This window comes from Apostichopus japonicus, chromosome 21, assembly GCF_037975245.1.
Source record: "Apostichopus japonicus isolate 1M-3 chromosome 21, ASM3797524v1, whole genome shotgun sequence".
In the NCBI taxonomy this organism is placed as follows: domain Eukaryota; kingdom Metazoa; phylum Echinodermata; class Holothuroidea; order Aspidochirotida; family Stichopodidae; genus Apostichopus; species Apostichopus japonicus.
The window spans coordinates 13,986,918-13,999,161 of NC_092581.1; the positions used below are offsets into that span (position 1 = coordinate 13,986,918).

Sequence of the window (12,244 nt, forward strand, 5' to 3'; positions counted from 1 at the left end):
CGTACGTATATATAACCTCCTAAGCTCCAGTGTGGTGAGATTCAACAGTTGTAACCGCCTATAATAAGGAACACTCTTTAAGGAACTAAACACTAATCATCCTAGTAGCCCTTCTTTGGACCTTTTCGAGTACTTCCTTATCCTTAGCAAAGTATGGGTTCCAAGCCTGCATAGCATACTCCAGATGAGGCCTAACCAACTGCTTATAAAGCCTAACTACTATGCCCTCTTTCAGAAAACTGAAGTTCCTCTTGATCATATACCTAAAACCCTATTACCTCTTTTAGCAGCTTCAAGACCATGTGAGAAGGTTGCAGAGATGAGTCAATGTAGATATCTAGGTCTCTTTCAACAAAGACCTCCTGTAACTCCACACCATTAAGATTGTAGGTATACTTTTGGTTACTACTACCAAATTGCATCACCTTGCATTTATCAATATTAAAAAGCATTTGTCACTCCCTGAGACCAAGAAGAAACCTTATCCAAATCCGTTTGAAATTTCTCAGAATCGCTTTGGAAGTAGGCCTAGTAGCACTGGGAGATTACTCTGAATACAGATGTCTAAGCACCAACAACTACTCTACTAATAATCTTCGTACCAAGTTAATTACAATTCTAGTCGTAATTTTTATTGTGTCAAAGAATAATTCGATCAAAAGCTCATTTTCATCACTATATTTGTGTTTTAAAAATGACAAATAATGCCAAGTCCGTTTGTGGCTTCGGAAGAAGGAGTGTATCCCCTGCTGACTAGCTCCCCACACAGCACATCCCCTCCCACCCAGGCGTCGAAGTTTCCATATGTGCCGTCGTTGTGTGGGACCAATACAATTCGTTAAAAGTTTAAGCAATGTATGAAAAAGAAAACTGTCTTTACCAGTTGCTGTTTCAGAATTCTTCCAGCCACTTTCATAAATTGATGAATTGCAAGTGTTTAAAGTGGGTCATTTAAACTTAAAGTGGTTGAGATACACAACCTTGACTGACAGTTTTATTTTTTTGTCTCCAACTGAGGTCTCAGTCTTCAGAAGACTGAGAACCCAATTGGAGAACATTTTAACCTTCCCAACCATACCATTAACGACATATGTCCCTACAGGGGATTGAATCCTTAGGTAGCCGACCTGACCTAGTACGAATCAGCAGAGAGAGGATGTGGATGCAACGCCTGCGCACATTCAACCTCATGGGCTCAACATTCAGGAAGGACATGACTAACTTTTCTTCTGTTCCCCCTCCTTTTCCCCTTATTCCCCCCCCCCTACCTTCACTCCTCTTCTCACAGCTCTCTTCCGCCCCTTTTTTTCTCCACACCTTTCTGTCTTTGTCCTTCTCCAGTTTATTCCCTAATAGTTCAGGTGTCAAAAATGTTTATCTTATATGAAAGAGGACAATAAAAGAAACCCAACAGTGAAGAAGCTATTCAAATATCTTTTTCGTTTAGGAGATATTCAAGTTTAAAGTTCTATCTGATTGTGTAGAAACTGCTGAAATCAGACTGGCTGTGACGTCATATCCTCACATTCCTGAAAAGTCTTTGTTATTTTATTAAAATATTTTGTAAGATTTTATGACCTACAACCAAAAGATACGTCAGGAGATCTCATATGTGTCAAGGGAAGTATTTGAGATTTAACATCTGAAGAATGTTTGATTATATTTCTTTAGATTTGTGAAAAAAAATGTAATTATTTTTTAATGAAATATATTGACACATGTTAAGGAAGTGAGGATGTGACATCACACCCTCACAGTTAGTCTTTCTACACCAGACATTTGCAAAGAAATTGTGAAATCTTCAAAGTGTGATATCTCCTTAACAGAGAATGCTAGTTTCTTCACTATTCTGTTTGTCTTTTTAAGCTCTTTCATACAAGATAGACATGTCAGACACCTGAACCAATCCTTTTGTCCCTCCCGTGCTTATCTCCTACCTCTCATCTTCCCCTGTTGCTTTCTTCTCTCCATCCCTTGTCTACTAATCCCCTATCTCATTGTGTTCACCGTGCTCATTAACCTTTCTGTATTCTGTGCGTGTTTTTGTCCCTTCTGTTATATTACTGTTACTTGTCATTCAGCCTTTGAAGAAGTTTCTGCTAGGATCGAAACGTCAGGCCAACTTACTTGTACCATGGGCTTGTACCATCCCAGGTTTATAGCTCCATGCTTGTACTCATTCAGAATTCTTATAATATGGGGATTTCCCAACTGACGTAATGTGTTGGTCATTTCAGTTCAGACTGCACTGGCTGTTTGTCACATCAATCATGACACTAGATCAATGGAGGCCGTAAACCACAAACAGCATATAGTTTGAACAGATTAAAATACAATACGAAGTAGTGGATCTCACGGTTGATAATATTGACGGCATTTTTTTCTCCATAAACAGGCAAGAAATTTGTACCTCCATTTTATATTGCATTTGTACATCTCCCTGTAAATGCCCAAACTACACACAGCTAGTTGGCTTGCGAGTTAGGATAGACAACAGTAGCCTGTTAGTGTTAGGCCCAGCGTTAGGTTTAGGTTACAATTACATTAGGCCTAATATTATAAGATCGGGGGGAAATGTATTTAGGCGATGCAGTAAGAAATTGTGATGTGGTAGTAGACATTATGTTAGACAACTACTATAAAACGGTAGCCATGTGCTCTCATGGGAGCCTCTGCTTGCAGGAATTCACCAATAAATAATGCTAGTAGTAGGCTAGGTCTAGTACTATAATTAAGTGGACAAATTTCAGTCTATAACACTAAGTTTCTAACTAAGCCCAAAGATAGGCTACTGTGTATGCCTTGGTTCTAAGTGTTCTGCTAGTTAGGCCGATAAATATTTCATTACAGTAAATAGGTGCATGACTTCTCAACTAAGCATACTCCTGTTCTGCCTACACTATAGCCTGGATTGGCCTAGGTCAAGTCGACTTGCTCAGAATGTTGTTGTGATATTGGAAATGTATGTGTTACTGCAAGGCTAATAGAGATGATAGTTGTATGTATGTATTTGTATGTATTTTAGATCCTCCTGCAAGCAGGAACTCGCGAAGAAGCCTCAAGCTGACAGAAGTCAGTCTCTTACATTCATATTTAATGTCCATGATCATGAATTGTCAACAACTCTGTAACTGGATGATATACATTAATCTTGGAGTGACTCGAACCGAGGACCTCATGATTGGAAGTGTAACGCCCCTGTACCCGGCCGAGTGGTAGCGTGGGTTATCAGGCAGCTGGAGGCCACCTGATGTCAGGGCAGGGGAAAGGGGGAGGCAAAGACTAATGGTAGCAGGGCTTGAACCAATGTACACAAAAATAGAGAACACAATATTTTAACAGCACTGGGTCTCATTCCCCAATTTAATTAATGAACTTAAAACATACACTTGGCAAAAATAAGGCAGTGTCTTTCTGCCGTACACAAATAATTGCAAACAACGAGCAGAGATTCAATTTAACTAAATACCAAATAAACTACATACCAGGGCGTGGGCAGCACGGCTCTTTAGAATCACGAGGATGAATACCCTGACACGGGGCGGCAACGGCAGACTGAACAAATACTGCTCAATGTGGTCCCGCCCTGATTAACTTCTACAATACCTCCGGGGAGAGCCCTAATTTGACCCTACCTCCGGTGTCTATTACATGCAAGGAAGCCAACCAGGACAGGAAGTTATTAGTTATAAAATACAATAGGAAATGGCGCCCCGTAGTCAGCCCTCACTCCCTGACCCGCTCTCTAAAATAAATAAACCTTGCCTTTAAAATAACACTAAACTGTAATAGCAGTGCTGCTCACTGCTGGTTTCCAGTTCTCTGCCCGAACCTCAGCGAAATAAATTTAAGTCTTCCAAAACACAAAATACATAACAAACAACATCGTCTTAATTGAACAAGGTATAGAGAGCAAGTGATAGTAAAATAGATAAACACTAAACAGAACAACTCGTGTGATAAAAGAGCGAATGCCTGGAATGCTGGTGATGGCAGACGACCAGGAGAGCGAGAGAGACCTGCATAATAGAACAAAAATAAGTGGAAAGGTGAGTGAAAGGGGCAACATATCGCATGGTAAATTATTCAAAACTTGTGGAAACATATTCTTAGTAGCCTTGGGCGTGTTCGAAATACGGGGCACATGCATCTCAAACACCCCAGGGCGTAACAGAAGGCACCGGCGTTAACCACTGAGCTGAACACTCCATAGATAACACTCCAAAAGATAGCACTCCAATAGTTGAATCTAAGTTTCAATTTAAAGTCGTAATCAAATTGCCTTTTCTCAATCTGACATTGACAAGCTTTCCATTGATTGCTGATGGCGGAGCCAGTGTAGCCGGCTATGTGGATTTGTGTTTCTAGTTGCCATGTATTGTGCAATTGTGCTTAGACAATTAGTGCTAGACCTATACTATAGGGACCTATTTGCTGACACATGATTTATGTACCATTCATGCAAGTTAACATCACATGGGAGTTTTAATTGCAGAATACATCCACAATATTGAAGGTCTAGTCCTATGTCAACACAGTCACTTGACTCACTTGATAGGACAAACATTTTGGGAGTAACACATGGCCTGTATATGCCTAATCAATAATCACAATGCACATGCAAGAATCAGAAAAAAAAATTGAAGTTCGAAGGGAGTTACATGTGTGATTACATTTTATCTGTTCAAGTGGTGTATGAACAAAAGATACAATTAAACTGCAATTTGCACTGGTTCTTAACCCATTTCCAGCAATATTACAAATGCAGGATTGTGGGTCCTGAATGCAAAATGTCAGCCAGGGACCTAAAGTCTTGAAACTGTTTGCATCCTGTGCAACCATTTTTTTTTTTATAGAACAAATCAACACATTGACTATTAACAAACAGCTAAGAACGAATTATTATTTCTTCTAATCCTAACCATCTTATTTGACAACAAAATTACAAATATTGTACAGCCAAAAGCAGCACTGACCACATTTCTAATATTACACAGTTTTCCTTGCTAGAAATAGTCAATAGTGCTTTACAGACTATTTGCTAGTGGATCTTTATTAAACCATTGCATGTATTCTCGGACTTTCCATAACCACTGAACCCAAACGTTTGTTTCGTTTTCTTTGGTTTCGTCTATTTGGTTTATCGCTTTCACATATAAACACAACAGATTCAACATACCATGTTGAGGAAGTTCAACTATTTTGTATGTAAACCAAGTTTTCTTTAGTTTATTCTCTGTCTGTGTTAACTGTGTATTTAGTGTGTGATATAAAAAAAGGTTCTGATTAACAACTTCCCCTTAGCAACTAAGAAAACTGATTTGCCTTTGGAAGATATCATGGGTTAAAAGTTGTATCAGGTGTTGACATTATAATGTCAGTGTGTGATGTCATCATACCAATCTAGCAGGATTAATCTCAAAGCTTGTTATATTTTCTTTGTGAAAATCAAGCACAGCAGCCAGTATGTTTGGTAATGTTTGGAACTTCCTCGCTTTTTGCAAAAACAGTCTGAGTGGCAAGTTATATTGACACCCAACTGTCAACGAAACTAAATATGTAATGAATAATATACAAACCAACATCCAATGACTCCTGGCTGTATGAAGTCACCCTTGGACTTGTTCTAGTCTTTGGGGAGTATATGAAGGAAGATCTAAAATATGACATCCACCAAACAGAACACATTTTCTCAGCTGTTGATGGAGTTGTTCATCATAAGGGGGTCTCTGTCACATTGTTCTTCTGTCACATGCGTGAGTGTAACAGGTATTTGTTATTATGCAGCAGCACTGATAATGTTGTTGTTATATGTACAGTAAATCAACCAAAGTATTGTTGGGTATACCAGTCAAGTGCTAGAATATTACATACAATGCATGCATGAATTGGTTGCATTCATATTTAAACTGTGTAAATGTACAAAATAAATACATGCATACATACACCCATATATACACACATGCACGCACGCTTACGACCATACATATACGCACACATACACCGGTACACGCAAACATGTACACACACAAATACTACATACATACAATCGTATTTATAACACTATTGACAATTGCAGCAAATGTTACACTTTGAAATTTCAATTTCTACAATTAAATTGTGTCAGATAACTTGCACGAGTTAGAAGTGTTGTCAAGTGCTGCAATGAAATGCAAACATGGGAAAATTTGATGGCAACAAGTACCTTTCAATTATGTCAACACTGTCAAGTGACGTTCATTAATAACAATGTGAAAACGACACTTACAACTTGTTTAGTGAAAGTAAATTTGATAAAACTACAATTGTAAAGTTGCTGCAAATTATCCCTTGTAAGCATAAGTAACACACTGCTATACAAAAATTCCCTCTTGGTTAATACTTAATTAGGTAACTGAACATCTTTGCTGGCGACTAGTGTCATTGGATCGTAATATCCTCATTGTGTATGGTGTCAAAGCCCATGCGTAGTTCTAATAGGAAGTATTCAATTTACTTGTTAGAATATCATATTTGACATAAACTACTATTGTAATTTGACAAAAACTACTATTGTAAAGTTGCTGCAAGTTATCCCTTGTTAGCATAAGTAACACACTGCTATACAAAAATTCCCTCTTGGTTAATACTTAATTAGGTAACTGGACATCTTTGCTGGCGACTAGTGTCATTGGATCGTAATATCCTCATTGTGTATGGTGTCAAAGCCCATGCGTAGTTATAGGAAGTATTCAATTTACTTGTTAGATTATCATATGCAGTAGGTGTATGACTGACACACAGTTGAGTTATGAGCCATTTCACTGATACAACAAACCATTTCCTCTTGACTGATGTCGGAAAGTCCAACCTCCCCACCCACACTCTTCTCCCATATAGATCCTTTTTCTCTTTTCTCCGTCGGACACGACAAACGGGGAATAATATGTCGATCATCGCATCTCCAATTGCCATGCAATGTGGGCAAACTGCTGTACAAGTGCAAAGTAGCATAGCATCTTTTGTACACACACAGGGACCATAGCATTAATGTTTAGAACATAAAAAAAACTGCTGCACAAACTTTTGAACACTAAATTATTCCTTGGTAAAATGATCTGTCCACATTTGGCCCTCTCCAGTAGATCCACAATTCATATATGATATTGCAATGGGATTGGTTTTCCTAGGTAGCTTCATAGTCATATGGCAACTGATCTTTGTTACTTGCCTATCCTCAATCCCTCTGGGTTTTAGAAAGGTTTAAAGTAATCAGTTAGTGTATACTTAACTCTCTCTTAAATGAGAGCATTTGCTATTATTCAGAGAAGGGATTAAAATGTTATTCTGTACAGGACAACATCTTTGCTTATTCCAACAATATTCCATGGTTGCACAACGCGTAAAGAAATGTAAACTTGCAGTGAAACTTTCAAATATTCTACAGTTCGGGTGCACCGAGCCAGTCAGTCTTATTGTGTGGTACGGTTCTACAAAGAAATTAATTACCGTAGTGGGGTGTAGTAGTAGGGCTTGCAGTTGCAGGGGCTGCAGTATTAGCGTTTACATAGTAACATGAAACTGAAGAATGATCATGAGATGCAGATTCTTGGGGGGGGGGGGCAGGTAGGTGCCTGACCATGTAACCTCGTACTTGCATGATTGATGATCATGTCAAAGGTCAAGAAAACTAAATATTAGTTTTTGAGCCATTTTCTGCATATCGGCATTTAGGAAAAAGTCATTAAACCACACGTTATGTAGAGAATGATGAGACAAATTTTAAACTAGGACATATTTAGGTGTTTAGGGTTGGGGTAAAAAGTCAAAATGACCTAAATTGTGCGAAAAGTGTGTTGCAAACTCCTCCTAGACAGTAACTAGGACCAAGTTTGAACTTGGTGGACCATGTTAACTCATGCATGCGGGATGATGACGTCATATGTCACAGGTCAATGGTCAAGATATCTAAAAATTGGTTTTTAGCCATTATCTGCTTGTCAACATGCAGGAAAATTCATTAAACTAGATGATATGTAGAGAGTGATGAGATATTTATATACTACAGTATTGGGTATGTAGGATAGTCATATACTGCAGTACTGGGTAGGATAGTCATATACTGCAGTACTGGGTAGGATATAAACTGCAGAACTGGCCGGGTAGGATAGACATATAAACTGCAGTATGGGTAGGATAGTCATATACTGCAGTACTGGGTAGGATAGACATATACACTGCAGAACTGGCCGGGTAGGATAGTCATATATAAACTGCAGTACTGGATAGGATAGTCATAAATGTACTGCAGTACTGGGTAGGATAGTCCTATACAGTGCAGTACTGGGTAGGATAGTAATACTTCAGTACTGGGTAGGATCATCATATACTGCAGTACTGGGTAGGATAGTCATATAAACTGTAGTACTGGGTAGGATAGTCATATAAACTGCAGTACTGGGTAGGATAGTCCTATACAGTGCAGTACTGGGTAGGATAGTAATACTTCAGTACTGGGTAGGATCATCATATACTGCAGTACTGGGTAGGATAGTCATATAAGCTGTAGTACTGGGTAGGATAGTCATATAAACTGCAGTATTGGGTAGGATAGTCATATACTACAGTACTGGGTAGGATAGTCATATAAACTGCAGTATTGGGTAGGATAGTCATATACTACAGTACTGGGTAGGATAGTCATATAAACTGCAGTATTGGGTAGGATAGTCATATACTACAGTACTGGGTAGGATAGTCATATACTGCAGTACTGGGTAGGATAGTCATATAAACTGTAGTACTGGGTAGGATAGTCATAGCTCTGAGGGAGCTGCTACTCTAACAGCTCCCTGGTCATATTAGTGCAGTCCTTAGTGTCTATGTAATCATACATGTATTGCAACATAGAGTGTAGATCATTGCCTTATATACCACATACAGTATCTATACTGTACCAAATATTATATGGTGTAACCAATATGTAGCCTCACAGCATCCCATTAGCTATGAGCAATCATCATTTTCATCTACAGTATATTAGCCTCCCTGATTATAACTTGTTGTATCACTGTCTCACTTCCCTTTGCCTGCTTCCTGTATGGCACAAAATTAATAATGTCATATGAGAATCCATGAAGTGAGTCATTTAGCCTTAGTTAATTGCCGAGATCCCCTATTTGTTGATAGCAACTAACTTTGCAGAAGACTTCATGCATACAGTGATGCAGTCGAAATTGAAACATAAGTCAATTGACAGCTTTTTTTTTAGACTGAACGCCTTTCAGTGGTAATCCTGTGACTAAATCATCGTATCCATGATATATTTGTATAGCAGTAGTTTGTACGCATTAAGTATGATCACTTAAGCATTGATCTTGGAAGCACATATACTAATTTCAAATATTTAGGAGCTTTTAGCGTTTGCCCAAGTACCATTGGAGAACAGGAAATGCTCCTTGTCAAATGTGGACATATCAAAATCTGACAAGCCATGTGCTTCATCTAACACTTTCTCTGCAAATAATTTTGATGTTAAGCTTTTTTTGGCAATATTTCTTTGTGGAAATTAGTTCATTCTTCATAGTAAAACATAAACTTTTGTGGGAATACACACTGTGGAAACCTCTTGAGGATTTTATTTCTCCAGTAAAGTCAACAACCATAAATCTGTGATTGGATTTTTTTTCTTTAATTCATCTCCGCTTTTTGACAAAAATATGAGAAAATGAAGTTTGTGGTGAGTTGCTTTCTATGTAAAAATTTGTGTCCTTAAAGTAAATAATTGCACGGTAGTGACTACTGGCTCAAAACCACATTTTTGCATAATTTAGTTTGCCGTCTTAATACACCTGCCAAGTATTTCTCCATGTAAGATGGCAGTTGATCAAACTATTAAAGACACTTCCCTAGATTTTATCACCGAATGGACAACAGTTTTAATAAAGTAAAGTAAATGGATAAGGCGTGGGACTACTTGTCTCCGAATGCGATCATCAATATTTCGCCACCCAGACACTTTTTTCCGTTGCATTCATCAAATATGAAAGGAAAATTGTACTCTCAAGAATTTTGACACATTTTTTAATATGTTAAATTAAGTGCCAAACTTGAGCCGTCAGGTGGATCAACTAAATTGTAGTAGATTTTAGAATAGAAAATCATCAAACTTTTCTTTCAGAATGTCCTCGAAGTGATGATCTATAAAAACAATCATTTTGCAGAAATTTGATGATTACATTACAGTAACATCAATCACGTAATATACCTTTAAGGACCACCGTATAAATTTTGGAAATGTGTCAAGTTGCAGCTAAATCATGTTAAACATCATAAAGGATATTGCCAAGTCTTCCTGTCTGCCAATCACAGGATGTTTCTAAGTTTTTATTTTTCAGAAATGTGTCTAAGGTGCAGCTAATCCATGTTAAACATCATTAAGGATATTGACATGTCTATGCCTTTCTGCCAATCACAGGATGTGTTTCAAAGTTTGTCTTTTTGGTCATGCAGTTTGTAAGTTGCCATTGTTGTACAGATGACTCCCATATTGGCAAGATGTAACACGCACTATGAAGTTAATAGGTAATATAAGGTATAAAGTAATAATAACAAGATATAAAGTTTACTAGTGGCGGGGGGGGCGGGGGAGGGGTCACCTACATAGTTGCTACCATCCACAGAGAATTTTTGCTTTGTCAGTTCAGTTTTTTATTCCCTTTATAATATCTTCATAGAGGTATTAGAGACTGGTAACATTTACAATAAATACAAAAAGAAGATTGATGCGCTACTGGGCATATTAATTCATACTTGATAACTGAAGTTACCTTGGAAAGTTGCAACCACTAGAAGATACTTTAAGGAATTCTCTGTTTTGGTAGAAGAAGAAAATCTATGATTTTGTTTTTGTATTATTAGATTAATTGCAAAAAGTGACAAAGGAATTCAAAATTTCATCCCTTGAAGAAGAATGTGTATCTTTGATACCATATTTTCTGCTGGTTTAGTAGTTTATACCTAAGATGACTTACATACTTAGTCATTAACATCATACATCATTGTCAGAGCTCTGCTGTATTGTTCGTTGATTATAATGGAATTGCCTGTTGGCATTAGGGAGCTTTACTTTTTGGTTTCCCGAAAGGGAAACTATAATGGAGTCACACGTACCAACCTCTCACTTTCACTAATCCTTGACAAGTGATATTTTTGAGTTAATTTCACTGTGAACCATATCATCTTGTAGGCTATCATATTTAGTGTTGGTGGTGTCTACTTTCATAGGACAATACTGGATTGCTGTCAATTGATGCTATCTTCTCAGGCTACAGGTCAGTCCCCTCACCCCCATACCCACCACCCCCTACCTCCAGTGTTCAGCATTACAACAATGTCAATGGAAGATGTTGAACCTCCATCGGTTTACAGTAGATCCTGTTCTTGGGATCAGACCTGATGCTCCCAATCGCTGAACAGGAAGTTAACATTTTTTGTATTTTTTTTAGTTAGAAGAAAAGGTGCAAAACAGCCTGTGTGATGTACAGTGCTACTATAAATGCCATTGTCAAACTTTATGAATAACGAACATACATTGGGAACTTAAAAGATCAATGCTGACCCGGGTCAATCTGGAGAGAACTCTGCATTAACATTACAAAATTTAAACGCAAGTGCCGGCTCTGATTCTCCCTCGGTCCTATTCTATCGTCCAAATTTTGGGACCCTTAAAATCGAACCCTAAACCATGGTTCAACTCTCTCTGTATTAGATTTTATCAACGCTCATTGCCACGTACGCCTTTGCTTTTGCTAAAAATTGACCTAACAATATAAAGAGGAAGTTTAGTTTATTAGTTGTTAACTTGTTATCATGCTGCTGCCTGCCGATGATTTGATTGTATTACAGATAGAATCAGGTTAAGTATTTCAAAATACTACTTTTTCAAAATTTGTAAGAAACTTAATTATTTTTACCCCTGAAAGCCAAACAATGGTTTGTGTTATAATAGTGTAAGTTGCCAATGGGGTGGTAGGTGTCTAAGGAATCTATAAATAAGATAGAAGGTCTTGTCAGAAGTTTGGCTTTCATTATCCATGTCCGTTGTGTATTAATTACTTCCTGCTGATAACTGTACTTACTGATGAGCTGTATATATATATATATATATATATATATATATCTGGAGTCATTTTGTATGAAACTGAAAGGATATGCACAGTGCATGGTGCAGACTTAAGTAATTCTTTGTACTTGTACTCATATT

The 12,244-nt window shown here is 37.7% G+C and overlaps 1 protein-coding gene across 3 annotated transcripts in view; it reads left to right on the forward strand.

The window, feature by feature from the left end:
* Positions 1–2,236: 2,236 nt before the first annotated feature.
* The window catches only part of LOC139963048 (leucine-rich repeat serine/threonine-protein kinase 1-like), a 495,817-nt gene continuing 485,809 nt past the window's right edge, over positions 2,237–12,244 (forward strand). For 2 of the 3 annotated variants that reach the window (XR_011791490.1, XM_071963512.1), the window contains exon 1: positions 2,237–2,395. The gene's annotated coding sequence lies outside the window, so the exon portion shown is untranslated. Of the gene's footprint in view, positions 2,396–9,263; positions 9,719–12,244 lie in introns of those variants that run through there. The other variant, XM_071963514.1, reaches the window with a different exon arrangement.